Source organism: Macaca fascicularis, chromosome 4 (genome assembly GCF_037993035.2).
Source record: "Macaca fascicularis isolate 582-1 chromosome 4, T2T-MFA8v1.1".
NCBI lineage: Eukaryota > Metazoa > Chordata > Mammalia > Primates > Cercopithecidae > Macaca > Macaca fascicularis.
The window spans coordinates 148,154,273-148,172,634 of NC_088378.1; positions in this window are offsets into that span (position 1 = coordinate 148,154,273).

Below are 18,362 nucleotides of genomic sequence, written 5' to 3' on the forward strand. Positions count from 1 at the left end.
GGAGAAAGATTTGCCTCCATTAGTCGTTAACACCGGAAGAACAAAATATTGTATGTGCATATGTATTAATATGTAGTACACGACATACATTTGTGTAAAGCCCTGGCTCCACCGACTCGTAGTTGTATTAGGGGCTTTTATATTTTGGCTTTTTGTGTTTTGACTATGGTATGGTGCAGGAGGAATTGTTCAGGGAGACAATGATCAGTTAATCCTGCAGCTATTCATTGAGCGCCTTATACGTGCCAATTACTACTGTTCTAGGCACTGAAATTACAACTGCTGTTGCAGTTTGAAGGAGCAGAAACATCTTGGTAATAATTACGTCTAGCCTTTTCTTTATTTGTTTTTTTTATTATTATTATTTTTAATTGAAACGGAGTCTCGCTCCGTCACCCAGGCTGGAGTGCAGTGGCACGATCTCGGCTCACTGCAATTTCTGCCCCCTGGGTTCAAGCGATTCTCCTGCCTCAGCCTCCCGAGTAGCTGGGATTAGAGGTGCCTCCCACCACGCCCGGCTAATTTTTGTATTTTTTAGTAGAGACAGGGTTTCACCACGTTGGTCAGGCTGGTCTCGAACTCCTGACCTCGGGTGATCCACCCGACTCGGCCTCCCAAAGTGCTGGGATTACGGCCTCCCACCGCGCCCAGCCTGCCTTTTCTTTTCTTTTACTTTTTTTTTTTTTTTTTTGGAGACGGAATCTCACTCTGTTGCCCAGAGTGGAGCGCAGTGGCGCAATCTCGGTTTACTGCGACCTCCGCCTCCTCGGTTCAAGCGATTCTCTGCCTTAGCCTCCCGAGTAGCTGGGATTACAGGCGCCCACCACCACTGCGCCCCGCCTGCTTTTTTTTATTTTATAAAATTATCAACCAGGCTTGGTGGCTCACGCCTGTAATCCCAGCACTTTGGGAGACTGAGGCGGGTGCAGCACCTGAGGTCAGGAGTTCGAGACCAGTCTGGCCAACATGGAGAAACCCCGCCTCTACTAAAAATACAAAAATCAGCTGGGCATGGTGGTAGATACCTGTAATCTCAGCTACTGAAGAGGCCGAGGCAGGAGAATCTCTTGAACCCGGGAGGTGGAGGTTGCAGTGAGCCGAGATCGCGCCACTGCACTCCAGCCTGGGTGACAGAGCAAGCCTCTGTCTCTGAAAAAAAGAAGAAGAGGAAGAGGAAGAAGAGAAGAAGAAGAAGAAGAAAGAGAAGGAGAAGAAGAAGAAAATCATATTCTTAAAGCAGACAATCCATTGACTGGAAAACTATCAAATGACTGGGTTTCCAGAATAAGAATTCTGGTTAGCAGGCCGGTGGCGGTGGCTCACGACTGTAATCCTAGCACTTTGGGAGGCTGAGGCAGGCGGATCACGAGGTCAGGAGATGGAGACCATCCTGGCTAACACGGTGAAATCCTGTCTCTACTAAAAAATAGAAAAAATTAGCCGGGCGTGGTGGCGGGCGCCTGTAGTCCCAGCTACTCGGTAGGCTGAGGCAGGAGAATGGCGCGAATCCGGGAGGTAGAGCTTGCAGTGAGCCAAAATCTTGCCACTGCATTCCAGCCTGGGCGACAGAGCGAGAATTCGTCTCAAAAAAAATTTTAAAAAGGAATTCTGGTTAGCAGTGGTAAGCAAAAGCAATGTCGTTTGACTTTGAAACACCAACTAGTCAAAATAGTAAATCTAACTTCCACAGTTTGTTCATTCATTCATGATAAACATAAAGCTTATAGTTCCTCTTCTTGCTATAAAGGAGTATTTTCATTTTGGGTTTCAAAGCAGTGAGTATTGATGCTGAGAAGTTTATTATTGCAAAAGACATTTTGGTCTGCTAGTTGTTATATTTTTGTTTTCGAAGAAAATCTCTTTGTTCTAATTAACTCACTAACAATAAAATCACAACAACTGGTTTAAGGAGGCCACACAAACATTTCCCCAGACCCAAATTCTATACCATCTCAATGAAATTCCACACAATAGGAAAATCTTCTTCCATTGCAATTCTGAAACAAGAAAGCTATGAATGACAGAGGAAAGGTTTAAATGATGGTTTTACACTTTATACCTTCACTATCAATTATACTTTTATGCTAAATTAACTTGATCATGAGAGCTAGTTTTCCATTTCTTCAATTTGCACTTTTTGATTAGGCTAATCTCCCTATGTCTCTGCACATCTTCCTTCTATGCACGTCTCTATGTCCGAATTTCCCCTTTTTATAAGGACAACAGTCAGATTGCATTAGGGCTCATCCTAATTAACTTCATTTCAATTTGATTACCTCTGGGGTGTTAAGACATCAACAGGTGAATTTGGGAACACAATTCAACCTGTAACAGAAAGCTTTTCAGTTTTTGCATTCTACACTTCTCAATTGCTTGTTCCTCACTTCAGAGTGGGAGGAAACAGTATAGACTGTACAAAGAAACTACCTGTGCAGTTCTTCCCAGTTGTGTGGACCTCTTCCTTTTTTATGGTCACTGCAACTTTACTGTCTGTGTAGCATGCTGAGCAGATCCTACTTGTTAAAGAGCTTTCAAGAGGTGAAAACCCCCTCACTTTGAAAGTCTGTTTATCATGTTCATAATGAAACATAAGAATAACTTCTGAGAAAGTTTTGATAGGTGAGATCCAGATTTTAAACTTTTGACATTATACATCACCAGTCTCAGGAAGGTCTGTCCTCTGTAGTAATGCTTGTGAAAACACAGGATGTATTCCAAAAACAAATTTGTCAGAAAATTTTTTGAATAATGTAAAAATAATACAAGAGACATAGGCTATTATTCATGGACATTAGGAAAAGGGGGGAGGATCATGGAATATGAATGGAAGTAACAGCATATGTGTAAGAAACCAACAAAAATCTTGAGGTAGGCTGGGTGCAGTGGCTTACGCCCATAATCCACTGTCAGAGGCGTGTAAACCGGAGCAACTCTATCTTGACTAGGAGCTGGGTAAAATAAGGCTAAAACCTATGGGGCTGAATTCTCAGACAGTTAAGGCATTCTAAGTCACAGGATGAGATAGAAGGTTGACACAAAATACAGGTCATAAAGACCGTGATGATAAAACAGGTTGCAATAAAGAAGCCACCAAAATCAAGATGGTGACGAGAGTGACCTCTGGTTGTCCTCACTGCTACACTTCCACCAGCACCATGACAGTTTACAAGTGCCATGGCATCGACAGGAAGTTACCCTATATGATCTAAAAAGGGGAGGCATGAATAATCCACCCCTTGTTTAGCATATAATAAAGAAATAACCATAAAAATGGTCAACCATTAGCCCTCAGGGCTACTGTGTCTGTGGAGTAGCCGTTTCTTAATTCCTTTACTTTCTTAATAAACTTGCTTTTAACTTTATGGACTCACACTGAATTCTTTCTTAAGAAAGAAAACAGCTGAGGTCAGGAGGTTGAGACCAGCCTAGCTAACATGGTGAAACCCCATCTCTACTAAAAATACAAAAATTAGCTGGGTTTGGTAGCACCCACATGTAATCCCAGCTACTCGGGAGGCTGAGGCAGGAGAATCGCTTGAACCCAGGAGGTGGAGGTTGCAGTGAGATGAGCTTGTACCACTGTACTCCAGCCTAGGTGACAGAGGAAGATTCCGTCTCAAAAAAAAAAAAAAAAAAAAAAGGGAGAAAGAAAAGAAAAAAGAAAAATACTGAGGTAGTTCAATATTTAAGCAAAATATAAATTTATGAAAAATGATCAATTATTAGCAAAGACAAAATATGGCTTAATTTTTTCATTGTGAAGTGTCATAATGACTAAGTTAATCTATATTCTGAAGGCAAATGGACAAGAGTTTTAGTTCATTTTGTTCACTTACTTGTTTTAATGCTGGGGCTGTGTAATTCCTATAAAATAAGATATGAAGAACTGTCACAACCATGAAGCTCTGGCTACTGCTTTTGCTGTGTGCATTACAGTCCTTGTCTCTGACCCAGGAATCTCATAGAATAAGGCTAATCGATTCAATATATTCTTGTTTTCTTTCTTTCTTTTTTTTAAGACAAGGTGTCACTCTGTCACCCAGGCTAGAATGCAGTGGTGCAATCACGGCTCACTGCAGCCTCGACCTTCTCAGCTCAAGCACTCCTCCCATTTCAGCCAACGGAGTAGCTGGGATTACAGATATGTGTCACCACACCTGGCTGATTTTTGTATTTTTAGTTGAGATAGGGTTTCATCATGTTGCCCAAGCTGGTCTTGAACTCCTGAGTTCGAGTGATCCACCTGCCTTGGCCTCCCAAACTGCTGGGATTACAGGCATGAGCCATCATGCCCAGCCCAATTCTCTTTTTAATTTGCTTGTTAGTTTAAGGCAGTTGGAACTTTAAAATTTCAGATCTTCTCACTTTTACATTGGACACAAATGCCTGCTTTGAAGCATATATCCATGGTTTGAAACTTATCAAAAAAGAAGCCCAAAGCAAAAAGTGCCCTGACCCCCAAATCTATCTTTGGTAAAATTATGGATTTTATTAAATAGCTCTGTGAGGAAAAGATCTTGGCATGAAGAAATGTAGCGTCCTTTGGTTAAATTCCCTCAACAGAAACGAGGAAGAATCTCAGCACTTTTAAGCACAGACGCCATAGTACTAGCTAGAAGGGAGCTTTATCTAGAGAATTCCAACTGTTAGGTATTATGCTCAGGCAGATCACAATCGCTCAGGCAGATCACAATCATCAAACATCCCCCTTGTCTCACAGTGAATGTTCTTCAGAGTTACATTCCCAAAGATGGACCTGAGCGTCTCTGCCTTTACACTCCTGAAGCAAATACAGCATAAGCCTCTGGTGTCTGCATCCTAATGATGTGGTGCTGAGCCTGACTAGGAGTCTGGCTGCTTTGCCCTTTCCTGAAGCTTCTAGAATGGCCTCTGTCTGCAGAATTACTTCACAAGCACTAAGTATTAACAGGAGAATTTGGAGAAAGCTTACTCAGCAAAGTTTTTTTCTACATATTCACCTGCCGGACAGTGGTTGTTCCAACTGGTTGCAGCTCCAAAATTTTTTTTTTTTTTTTTTTTTGAGATGGAGTCTTGTACTGACACCCAGGCTAAAGTGCAATGGCACAATCTTGGCTCACTGCAATCACTGCCTCCCGGGTTCAAGCGATTCTCCTGCCTCAGATTCCCGAGTAGCTGGGATTACAGGCACCTGCCATCATGCCTGGCTAATTTTTGTATTTTTGTAGAGATGGGGTTTCACCATGTTGGCCAGGCTGGTCTTGAACTCCTAACTTCAGGTGATCTGCCTGCCTCAGCCTCCCAAAGTGCTGGAATTACAGGCATGAGCCACCACACCCAGCCCCAGTGACTTTTGATGTGTTGATCCCTATGCATCTGTGTGCTCACACAGAAAGACACTTATACTCCTTTAGAACTTGGTTCTTACAAAGTTCTTACCTCTAAATGATAGCATGAATGCCTTGTTTTAAATCATATTGTCCTTTCAGTGTCCCTAAGGTGGAGTTTATTATCTTATACCCAAGAAATTAGATCAAAATTGTTGAGAGGCTGTCAGGAAATTAGAAGCCATTCATCTTGGTCTCCAATTGTCTCCTTTAGGCACTGGCCTAGAAGTCAGGAAATTACAAAGGACTCTGTAGGCTAAGGTGAGTGCCGAGAAGGGCCATCATCCCAAGTGAAGTGTCCATCTAAGAAAACTACTGAGAATATAAGATCTGAAGATGCTCTTCGCTCCTAAATCTTCTAATATGAGATTGTCAGAGTTCAGAATTTATTTCCCAGATCACCCAGCTTATACTTAGAAAGCAAAGGTTCACTGACTTTTTTCCTGGAAATCTCCCTTTAAACACAAGTATACCACTTGTACCAAAAATCGAATCTGAATTGGAGATTTACTGCTAGTCTAAGGAAATATTGGGGAACAGAGAAATATGTTAAACTATACCATGGGGATGCCATCAGCAAAATCCAAAGTGTAGGCAATTCAACAAGACAAATAACCTGGATCTTCAACAAATAAACAGCAAGATGGGAGGTTGTAGGAGGGAGAGAAGGAGCCAGTCATGATGGCACACACCTGTAGTCCCAGCTACTCAGGAGGCTAAGGCAAGAGGATCGCTTGAGCCCAGAAGTATGAGGCTGCAGTGAACTGATTACACCACTGCATTTCAGCGTAGGTGACAAAGGGAGACCCTGTCTCAAAAAAATAATTAATTTTAAAATATTTTTAAAATAAAAAGCAGAAGGAAGGTGTTATCAAGTACAAATAAGGGACATATTACCAAATGCAATGTATCGATCTTGTCTGAACTAAACACTGTATTTTTAAAAAATACCCAAGGGAAATTTGAACACTGACTGAATATTTTGGGATGGTAAGATATGAGTTGTTTAAGGTTACCTGATTAGCAATGGGTTAAAAAAAGATTAGTTGTAATGACAATATTGTGGGTTTTATTGTAATAGCTTCTACCTATAAATGGTAATTATAGATGAAATTTTGTACCATATATTTTCTTTGAATAATTATTGAGAGAAGCAAGGGAAAAGGTATACATCAAGCTTTCTCAGCATAGGCACTATTGACATTTTAGACTGGGCAAAATGTTCGTTGCTGGGGGCCGTCCTGGGCATTGTATGCTGTTTAACAGCATCCCTGGCCTCTACCCTCTAGCTACCAGGAGTACATCCCAATTGTGAAGACCAAAACTGTCTGCAGACATTGTCAAATAACCTTCTGCAGGGCAAAATCATCCCCAGTTGAGAACCATTGGTATAAATAAAGCAGTATTGGCCTTGTGTTGGTAACTGCTGAGGCCAGTATGGATGAGAACATGAAGGTTTTTTATTCACTCTCTTTACTTTTATACATGTTTGGAACTTTCAATAATAATTTTTATTATTATTATTATTTTTTGAGATGGAGTCTCGCACTGTTGCCCGGGCTGGAGTGCACTGGCGTGATCTCGGCTCACTGCAACCTCTGCCCCTCAGGTTCAAGCAATTCTCCTGCCTCAGCCTCCCAAGTAGCTGGGATTATAGGTGCCCGCCACCACACCCAGCTAATTTTTTGTAGTTTTAGTAGAGACAGAGTTTCACTATGTTGGCCAGGCTGGCCTCGAACTCCTGATCTCATGATCCGCCCACGTTGGCCTCCCAAAGTGCTGGGATTACACGCGTGAGCCACTGCACCTGGTCAATAATAAAATTTTTAAAATATTAATTTAAAAAGGATTAAATGATGGAATAGGGAGGTAGCAACCACTGGGTGCCATGGCTCATGCCTGTAATCCCAGCACTTAGAGAGGCCGAGGCAGGCAGATCACCCTTGGGTCAGGAGTTCAAGACCAACATGGCCAACATGGTGAAACACTGTCTCTACTAAAAATACAAAAATTATCCAGGCATGGTGGCATGCGTCTGTAGTCCCAGCTACTCAGGAGGCAGAGGCAGGAGAATAGCTTGAACCCAGGTGGTGGAGTTTGCCGTAAGCCAAGATCACACAACTGTACTCTAGCCTGGGTGACCGAGTGAGACTCTATCTCAAAAACAAAACAAAACTTTAGCAACCACAAATATTTGCACCAATTTTTTTTCATTTTTGTTTTACTTCAGATTAATAAATAATAATTACATTGCACCAACTTATTTTTTGACAAACCATTTCTTTGATGAGTATAAGCACAGCCAAGAAAAGTGAAATGATGAAACACATTACTAATGAAGGTTTCGGGACTTGAGACTCAGATGATGTTTTTTTTTGTTTTGTTTTTTTGTTTTGTTTTTTTGAGACGGAGTCTTGCTCTGTCGCCCAGGCTGGAGTGCAGTGGCCAGATCTCAGCTCACTGCAAGCTCTGCCTCCCGGGTTCAAGCCATTCTCCTGCCTCAGCTTCCCGAGTAGCTGGGACTACAGGCGCCCGCCACCTCGCCCGGCTAGTTTTTTTTGTATTTTTTAGTAGAGACGGGGTTTCACCGTGTTAGGCAGGATGGTCTCGATCTCCTGACGTTGTGATCCACCCGTCTCGGCCTCCCAAAGTGCTGGGATTACAGGCTTGAGCCACCGCGCCCGGCTCAGATGATGTTAATAATAATATACTCAGGATCTTTAGGGCATTATTTTAGTACAGAATTATTTAAAGGATTGAAGATGGTCTAGAAGGTGGCCCCTGGGCATTAAATATATTTTGTTTCACATACACAATGGTGGTCTACACATTGTCTTAAAATGGAAATTGTCTGTATTTTAAAAATCAGATGATTTCCATAAGCAAAGACAAATGATAAAGTAAGAGAAAATATAGGGAATTTCTTTCACAAATAAAAGACTACATTCCCTAATTTTTAAAGAGCTATAAAGCATTGAGAGGGGGAAGCCAACAGCCCAATAGATAAACGGGCAAAAGACAGGAATGGACAGTTCACAGAAAATGATAGAGAAATGGTCCTTAAGTATACAAAACCATGCTCAACTTTACTGAGAATAAGAGACATGCAAATGAAAACTCCGAGAAACTATTTCAACTATCAGACTAGCAGCTACAGAAAAGTTTGACAACATACTTACAGTAGGTAGAATCCTAAAATGCCACCCATTATCTCTGACCTCTGATATTATGCCTATGATTAGGTTATTCAATAAGGCAAAGGTGGTGGGATTTTATAATTGTAATTAAGGCCCCAAATCAGTATACTTTAAATTATCGAAAGGGAGATTATCCTGTTGACCTTGATTTAATCATTAGGATGTCCTTCAACAGAGGGCTTAGACTTTTTTTGACGTATCTCTTACTGGCCTTGAAGAAGCAAGTGGCCATGAGTGTTACGTCTCCAAAGAAATGAATTCTCCCAATAATTGGAATGAGTTTAGAAGCAAATCCTTCTCCAGTGAAGCCTCTAGATAACAATGCACTGGCCAGCAATTTGTTTACAGCCCTGTAAGATCCTGAGCTTAGGGCCCAACTGAACTTTGTTTAGATTCCTGTGGTGCAGAAAGTATGAGATAATACATGTTTTGTCTTAAGCCACTAAGATTGTGGAAATTTCTACAGAGCAACAGAAAACTAATAAAATACTCTACTGATGAGGCTGGAAGAAAACAAGGACTCATACACATGGCTAATGGGAGTGTCAAATGTTAAAAGCCCTATGGAAGGGAATTTGTCTGTATCTGACAAGGCTTGCTTGCTTGCTTGCTTGTTTGCTTTCTTGCTTTCTCTTTCTTTCTTTCTTTCTTTCTTTCTTTCTTTCTTTCTTTCTTTCTTTCTTTCTTTCTTTCTTTCTTTCTTTCTTTTTTTTGAGACAGAGTTTCGCTCTTGCTGCCCAGGCTGGAGTGCAACGGCATGATCTCAGCTCACTACAACCTCTGCCTCCCGGGTTCAAGAGATTCTCCTGCCTCGGCCTCCCGAGTAGCTGGAATTACAGGTGCCTGCCACCACACCCAGTTAAATTTTTGTATTTTTAGTAGAGACAGGTTTTCACCATGTTGGCCAGTCTGGTCTCGAACTCCTGACCTCAAGTGATTTGCCTGCCTTGGTCTCCCAAAGTGTTGGGATTACAGGCATGAGCCACCATGCCTGGCCCTGACAAGGCATTTCTACAATTACATGCACATTGACTTTGGATGTAGCAAATCCACTTCTAGGAATTTACTCTGGACTTTCTCACTGTAGCATTATTTATAATACCTAAATATTGGAAATAACCTAATTGCACATCTATAGGCAATGAGTTGAATAAATTATGGTATATCTGCACAAGGTAGTATTATAGAACCATGAAAAAAATTTAAGATCTCTGACATGAACAGATTTATGGGATACATCCTTAAATGAAAAAAGCAGAGTGCCCAGCACTTTGGGAGGCCAAGGCCAGCGGATCACGAGGTCAGGAGATCAAGACCATCCTGGCTAACATGATGAAACTCAGTCTGTACTAAAAATACAAAAAACAAAATTTGCCAGGCATGGTGGCGGACACCTGTAGTCCCATCTACCACTGCAGTCCAGCTTGGGTGACAGAGTGAGACTCTGTCTCACAAAAAAAAAAAAAAAAAAAAAAGCAGAGTGGAAGAGCATACATACTATTCTACTTATTTTTTTTCTTTTTTCCTTTCTTTTGAAATGGAGTCTTGCTCTGTCATCCAGGCTGGAGCGCAGTGGCACAATCTTGGCTCACTGCAAGCTCCGCCTCCTGAGTTCATGCCATTCTCCTGCCTCAGCCTCCCAAGTAGCTGGGACTACAGGTGCCCGCCACCAATCCTGGCTCATTTTTTGTATTTTTAGTAGAGACGGGGTTTCACCGTGTTAGCCAGGATGGTCTTGATCTCCTGACCTCATGATCCGCCTGCCTCAGCCTCCCAAAGTGCTGGGATTACAGGCGTGAGCCACTGCACCCGACCTCTCCTTCTTATATAAGAAAGAAATAAAGACACCAGGCACAGTGGCTCACATCTGTAATCTCAACAATTTGGGAGGCCAAGGCAGAAATATCACTTGAGACCAGGAGTTTGAGACCAGTATGGGCAACACAGGAAGACCCTGTCTCTGCAAAATAATAATAACAAAGTAAATAAGTAAATAAAATTAGCCAAGCACAGTGACATGTGCCTGTAGTCCCAGCTACTCAGGAGGCTGAGGCAGGAGGATCACTTGAGCCCAAAAGTCTGAGGTTACGCTAAGCTATGATTGTGCCAATGCACCTCTAAAAAAAGTTTTTAAATGAAGGACAGAAACAAAGAAGAATATGTGTATGTATTTGCTTATTTAAAAAAAATAATAATAAAGGCCAGGCGCAGTGGTTCACACCTGTAATCCCGGCACTTTGGGAGGCCAAAGTGGGCAGATCTCCTGAGGTCTGGAGTTCGAGAGCAGCCTGGCCAACATGGTGAAACCCCATCTCTACTAAAAATACAAAAAATTAGCTGGGTGTGGTGGCGGGTGCCTGTAATACCAGCTACTTGGGAGGCTGAGGCAGAAGAATCTCTTGAACCCTGGAGGGCGGAGGTTGCAGTGAGCCGAGATCGCACCATTGCACTCCAGCCTGGGCAACAAGAGCAAAAATCTGTCTCAAAAAAGAAAAAAAAAAAAAGAATTTATTCAAGTATATTTTGAACACATAATTCTATAACCCCCTTAGTGGGATATATTATAAGGACAAAAAAATTCAGAGAAATTTTGAACTTTTCTTATCAGAAATCTCTGCTGACTTCATGATAAGAAGTTAGCTGGAACTCCTGCGTACAGTGAATACCAGGCCAACAGAATTCTTCCTGAACTAGTCTGTTTAGATTCAGTTTCAGAATGTTAATAACCTTATTCACAATAATTTACCAAAAAATATTCATGGCATGTAGTTCTGTGAAGAATTTTGTACTACCCACTAGGTGGCAATGCTATCTAATGTAATTAAAGCAGATCTTTAATTTGAAAGACTCATTCATCTAACAACCTGTATTGATCTTTCTCACCTACTGAGCCAACTAGACTTTCATTAATGTCTACGTAATGTTCTTCGGAATTTTAATAAATAAGAAAAAAATGATACCATTTCCCCACACAGGAATATATTAAATCAAACTCAGAATCATTGGATTGGTAGGGACCTCCAGAAATCAGCCAGTCCTTTTGTCCACCTCCAAACAGAATAACCCTCCTATTCTCTAATTTTTTATTTGCCTGGGAAAGTTGACATTTCTCAAAGTTCTATTCCAACATTTAGCATAAAGTCATGTGGTTCATTCAATCATTCTTCATAAAGCAAGCAATTTCTGAGCAATTACCATTTGCCAGGTAGGGAACTGGGTATTGGGGGTATGCTGGTGCCACAGACACAGTCCTGCTGCCCTCAAAAAGCTTATTATCAATTGCCCTGGCCATTGGCCCTCTTGGGAAAATGGAAACATTGGTGTGGGTCCTAGTGGCATGGTTTGTTCTACTATTCTCAGCTCAACCAGAGCAGAAATCCTTTAAGAAAGGGAGGCCCAGTGGGGAAGAACAGAAAAGTATGTTTAATTGTTATTAGAAGACAATGTGAGAAATGCAAGAGAGTAGGTAAAAGGTATGAAGGACCCGGGAGAAGGAAGTCTTAGGAGTAGGTAGAAAAGTTTCCCAGACAAAGTAACATCTAAACTGACACGTGAAGGATAAGTAGGTGCTAGACAGGCAGGGGCCAGATGAAATGGGAGGAGAGAGGGAGGGCTATGCAGGTTGCAAAAGTTGGAGGGAGAAGGATAGCATCCTATTTGCCTCTCTATCCCCAATGCTCAGCACCACATCTGGCACACAACAGACTTACGTTAAACAGAATGAACTAATTCTGACCCTTACTCTGCTGCTATCTCAGTGTGACCCTGGAAAGATCGCCCCACTTCTTGGATCCTTGCTGTCCTCACTCTGAAGGTGAAGGAGATCACTCAGGGAGACTGTGGAGAAGGAGGTAAGAGGGCTCAGGACCATCCTGAGGACCACTGATACTTAAAAGACAGGCAGAGAAAAAAAGAGGTAGCAAGGGAGACTGCAAAGCAGGATCCCGAGAGGCAATAGAAACCAGTAGAGTGTGGCATCTTGCATGTGAGGATTTTAAGAAATAAGCAGGCCAGGCAGAGTGGCTAAGGCCTGTAATCCCAGCACTTTGGGAGGTCACAGCAGGCAGATAACTTGAGGCCAGGAGGTCGAGACCAGCCTGGCCAATATGGCGAAACCCTGTCTCTACTAAAAATACAAAAATTAGCCAGGCGTGGTGACACGCACCTGTAGTCCCAGCTATTCAGGGAGCTGAGGCACAAGAATCACTTGAACCAGGGAGGCGAAGGTTGCAGTGAGCCAAGGTCATACCACTGCACTCCACTTGGGCAACAGAGCAAGACTCTGTCTCAAAAAAAAAAAAAAAAAAAAAAAAAAAAAAAAAAAAAAGATCAACTGTTAGAAGCAACAGTAAATATGGAAAAAAGTCAATTACTTTATTAATAAGAAGTTGCTGTTGGACTTTGTAAGAGAAAGTCAGTGATATGGGTTCAAGGATCACATTACAGTGGATTGCAGATACAGTAGCAAGTGAACCTATGGAGTCAGCAAATACAGAAACCCCTTTAAAGAAATCTGGCAGTGAAGCAAAAGTCAAGAGAGGAAAACGTTTAAACATGCTTGAGCATGTTTAATTGTTGCTGGAAAGGAGCCACGAGATAGGGAAAGGTTGAAGGTGGTGAGGGAGAGGCAGATAAGGCTGTGGAACAAGTGTGGCATTTGAAAAGGCAGGAGAGCACGGGAGTAAAACCAGGTGGGCTGGAGGAAGGATACCCAGAGGTGTGCTGAGTTATTAGACATCCACCCAGGGGATAATTTTTAACACACAGACCCCTACTCTATGACAAAATTATCTTCAGAAATAATCATGAAGAAAATAATAAAATTCCAGAAAGTAAATGCAGAAAGTGACATTTTTCTGTTTTTGAACTCTATACATATAATTATGTGAGTAAAAAAAATTGTTTAATAGAAAACCACAAGCTGGGCACGGTGGTGTGTGCCTGTCGTCCCAGCTACTCAGGAGTCTGAGGCAGAAGGATGCCTTGAGCCCAGGAGTTTGAGGCTGTAGTGAACTATGATCATGCCACTACACTCCAGTGACAGAGGAAGACCCTATTTTAAAAAAAAAAACAAAATTGCAATAAAAAAGAAAACAACAATGCATTAATACTTTTGTGTTACAGGAAAAAGATAAAATTTAGGGAATAATACTAAATCATACTACTGACATGGACATGTTCATGAGTCACTAGTGTTTTTTTTGTTTGTTTGTTTTGTTTGTTTCTTTGTTTTGTTTTTGAGATGGAGTTTTGCTCTTGTTGCCAACGGTGTGATCTCGGCTCACCGCAACCTCCGCCTCCCGGGTTCAAGTGATTCTCCTGCCTCAGCCTCCCAAGCAGCTGGGATTACAGGCATGTACCACCACGCCCGGCTAATTTTGTATTTTTAGTAGAGATGGGATTTCTCCATGTTGGTCAGGCTGGTCTCGAACCCCAGACCTCAGGTGATCCACCTGCTTCGGCCTCCCAAAGTGCTGGGATTACAGGCATGAGCCACCAATCCTGGCCTGAATCATTAGTTTTAAACAATAACAAATGTTACTATTAACAAACTCAGTAAAATATTTCAAGTATGAACTAAAATTTTTACTTTCCAAACAAAATATCACAACTCTCAGTCCACACTCTTTGTTTTAAATTTTAAGCATGATATATATCCCAAGTGGTCACATACAAAATGACAGAATTGAAATAACTCAAGTTCTCTTTCTCTACTTTTACAGTCTCTGTGCTTTCATTATTTTGAATCTAGTGCATAAAAGCAGAAATAGGCCAGGCAAGGTGGCTCATGACTGTAATCCCAGAACTTTGGGAGGCCAGGGCGGGTGGATCACCTGATGTCAGGAGTTTGACAACGGCCTGGGCAACATGGTGAAACCCTGTCTCTACTAAAAACACAAAACTTAGCCGGGTGTGTTGGCAGGCACCTGTAATCCCAGCTACTCAGGAGGCTGAGGCAGGAGAATCACTTGAACCTGGGAGGTGGAGGAGGTTGCAGTGAGCTGGGATCACACTACTGCACTCCAGCCTGGGTGACAGAATGAGACTCTATCTCAAAAAAAATAAATAAAAAATAAATAAAAAATAAAAAATTATACATATATATATATGTATATATATAGTACCTCAGGGAGCAGATACAGAAACTTCATCCAGTGTGAATTAAAATGATTCCATTAGAAACTTACTCTCCAAACTAATTGTGAGGCTGAGGCTGGGTTTATTGGAGCCAACTATATAACAGAGTTCTCTGAATTACCTTCCATGTAGAATGCAATGTTTATTAAAGGTGGAATAATAAAAATGTGCCAATTTCAAGCTAACACATTGATTTAATCCATTTATGTAGGTACAAAAGAACACCTGAGGCTGGGTAATTTACAAAGAAGAGAGGTTTATTTGGCTAACAGTTCTGCAGGCTGCACAGGAAGCATGGTGCCAGCATCCGCTTCTGGTGAGGGCCTCAGGCTGCTTCCATTCATGGGGAAGGTGGAGGTGAAGCTGAGATCTGCTGTGTAGAGATCACACGGTGAGAGAGGAAGTGAGAAAGAGAAGGGTAGGGGAGAGGAGAAGGTGCTGGGCTCTTTTTCACAGCCAGCTCTTAATGGAACTATAGAATAAGAACTCACCCTCCACCCCACCCAATTAATCTACTCATGAGAGATCTAATGTTCTAATGATCATTGGTTCTAATGATCCAAGCATCTCCCAGTAGGCCCCACTTCCAACACGGGGGACCAAATTTCAACATGAGATTTGAAGGGGTCAAACATCCAAACCATAGCACACATACGTGAAGATAGTAACTGCCGCAATTGTGCAGAATTGACTAGCAAAAGACTATTTTCAGGCAATAGTGATGGCAGTGGCTGCTGTTATCACGTCAGCTGCAGCAGGGAGGCACGGGGTGGGGGGGGGGGCTGCAGACTCCATACAACTGGTGGGAGCCACACCCTCCTGGGCGGGGCTACAGCTGCCCAACTGTGGCTGTGGATGGAAGCCTCCCTGCGCTCTGGGAGGGGGCCAGGAGCAGGCAGGATCTGCCCTCTTGGGTGCAACTGCAGCCGCCCAACCTGTAGCTGCAGACCTGGGCCTCCCACTTCACAGAGCCAGCAGGAGTCGGGGAAAAGCAGAAACTCCGACCCTTCCTAATTGGTGGGGCAGGAGCTTTGCCGGTGCAGCTGTGGCTGCCCTCCCAGGCTCAGGACCTGGGCATCTGTGCAGCTTGCACCCTCAGGAGCCTGGGATGTTCCCTCCCCTGAACCCCGCTCCCTTTGAGGGCATGGGATACCCACCTTGGCCCTGCCCCATCCCTGCAGGCTCGGGGGTGTCTACTCTCGCTACCTGGCCTCTCTGCTCCTGGTGCCAGCTCTGATCTCCTAGCAGGGTTGGGGCCCAGCCCCAGGGCCGTGAATAGCAGCAGCAGCCAGATTAATTCCTGGACAAAAGGGGGCAGGTCCCCAGTAAGGCCTCACCTTCAGGCCAGGGAAGGCCTGAAGGCTGGGAGCCAGGTTGCCAGTCCTGCGTACCAGAATGGGGACTCGTGGTGCCTTTTTCGGGGCTGCCCATGGCAGCCCATGGGCCAATAGGCATGCACTTCCTCCCCTTTGAGGTCCGTAAAGCCCTGGACTTAGCCGGAGCAAAGCAGAGGACGACCAGAGAACAAAGAGGACAGACAGAAGACGGGACAACGCGCTGTGCAGATAAGTATTCTCTCTGCTGGTAGCTGGAGACGACGACGACGGGACGACCAGCTCCAGAGAGGATAACTCACTTTTCTGAGAGCTGCAGAAACTGCCGGCAGAGAGGAGTACTCTCCCTGCTGCGAGCTTAGGTGAACTGCAGAAATGGAGCTCTGCTCTCCAGGGCCTCCTCCCTGCAGACAGCTGAACACTACACGGGATGACCTGCCTACAGAGAAGAGCTACCCACTCCCGCTCCTCTCAGCCGTTCTAACACTAAACAAAAAGTGTTTTGTCTGCGTACCACGGCCACAGATGTTTCTGGCCAGAAAAATCAACTTCCCAGAGATCCTGTAACAGTATCTTATCTGCCATGCTTTAGTACGGCAACCAATGCTTTTTATGATGGTTTTATTATGGTGATACTTAAGAGCAGATAAACCAGTTTTGTTTTAAAATCTCAACGGACATCACATATCTAATTGCCTGCACCTGCAGCAGACTGCGCCAACCCCTCTTCCCCACAGTAGGCCACTTGAGCTTCAGTGTGGCAGAAGGAAAAAGCCTAAAGGAAGGTAGCAGGGGCAAACTTGGCCTGGTGGTAGGAGCAAGGTCAACCATCAGGAATGAGGGGAAACTGGTACTAGGTCAGGACTGCAACTGAGCATGCATTTTTTTAGGGCCCTCACAGACTGCAAGAAAGATGCATGTGGGGTTATATTGCAAGGATGCACAAGGCCCAGAAATGGGATAGACCCCCTCAGCAGATGACCAGTCACTCTGTGCCCTTGTACTTCTAAACTTGAGGTTAACGAGAGACCTCAGAAAATTGAATAACCCTAGTTTTGAAGAGCTCCCCTTAGGAGATCCCATGAGCTTTATTTATTTATTTTTTTGAGATGGAGTCTCGCTCTGTTGCCCAGGCTGGAGTGCAGTGGCACGATCTCCGCTCACTGCAAGCTCCGCCTCGGGGTTAATGCCATTCTCCTGCCTCAGCTTCCCGAGTAGCTGGGACTACAGGCGCCCATCACCACACCCGGCTAATTTTTTTTTTTTTTTTTGAATTCACGTGTTAGTCAGGATGGTATCGATCTCCTGACCTCGTGATCCGCCCACCTCAGCCTCCCAAAGTGCAGGGATTACAGGCATGAGCCACCACGCCCGGCCCCCATGAGCATTTTTACTCACTAAAACAGAGTCTGACGGGAGGGGTCAGCCAATATTCACTGCAACAAGCATCCCTATTGCGTCCAGTTCCCCGTGGACCTCTCTGAGTGGAAGGAACTCAATTTGAGCTGGGCTGCCTTGACTCCTGACTGGGGCAGCCAGGTTGGCTTATAGCAAGCGGCGCAAACCACAAGCGTTTCACCTAGAAAGGTCAGTGGTTAGGACTATAGCCTTGCCAAGAATGGAGAGTGCAATGGAGTGCTCCTAAACTTGGTAGAAATGGCTGCTGTGGAGAGAGAGAGAAAGAACCAGGAACTATGGGATTAAGGGACCAGCGAGTGTTGAAGACCACAACTAAAGAAAAACTTTAGACAAAACAAATATAACAGTTTACTTGAGCAAAGAACAATCTGCACACTGGGCAACTCTTAGAACCAGAAGTTCAGATAATTCAGTTCTGCAAACTGGGTAGTATTTATAGAAAAAGGCTGAAGAGGCAGGGAGCAGTGGTTCACGCCTGTAATCCCAGCAGTCTGGGAGGCTGAGGTGGGCAGATCACTTCAGGCCAGGAGATGGAGACCAGCCTGGCCAACATGTGACACCCCATCTCTACTAAAAATACAAAAATTAGCCAGACGTGGTGGTGCACACTTGTAATCCTCGCTACTACTCGGGAGGCTGAGGCAGGAGAATCCTTGAACCTGGGAAGCAGAGGTTGCAATGAACCGAGATTGTGCCACTGCACTCCAGCCTGGGCAACAGATGGAGACTGTCAAATAAATAAATAAATAGCCAAAGATAGCAGAAACAAAGAACAGAGACTGGTTGTTTCACAGTTACTTTCCTTATAAAGGTCAAAGCAGAGGGGACTACCTTGTCATGCTGGCTAAAACTGGCCTATTTGGGGATTTGGACTTCCTGATTTCTTGGAAGGTCAAGCAAACAACTTG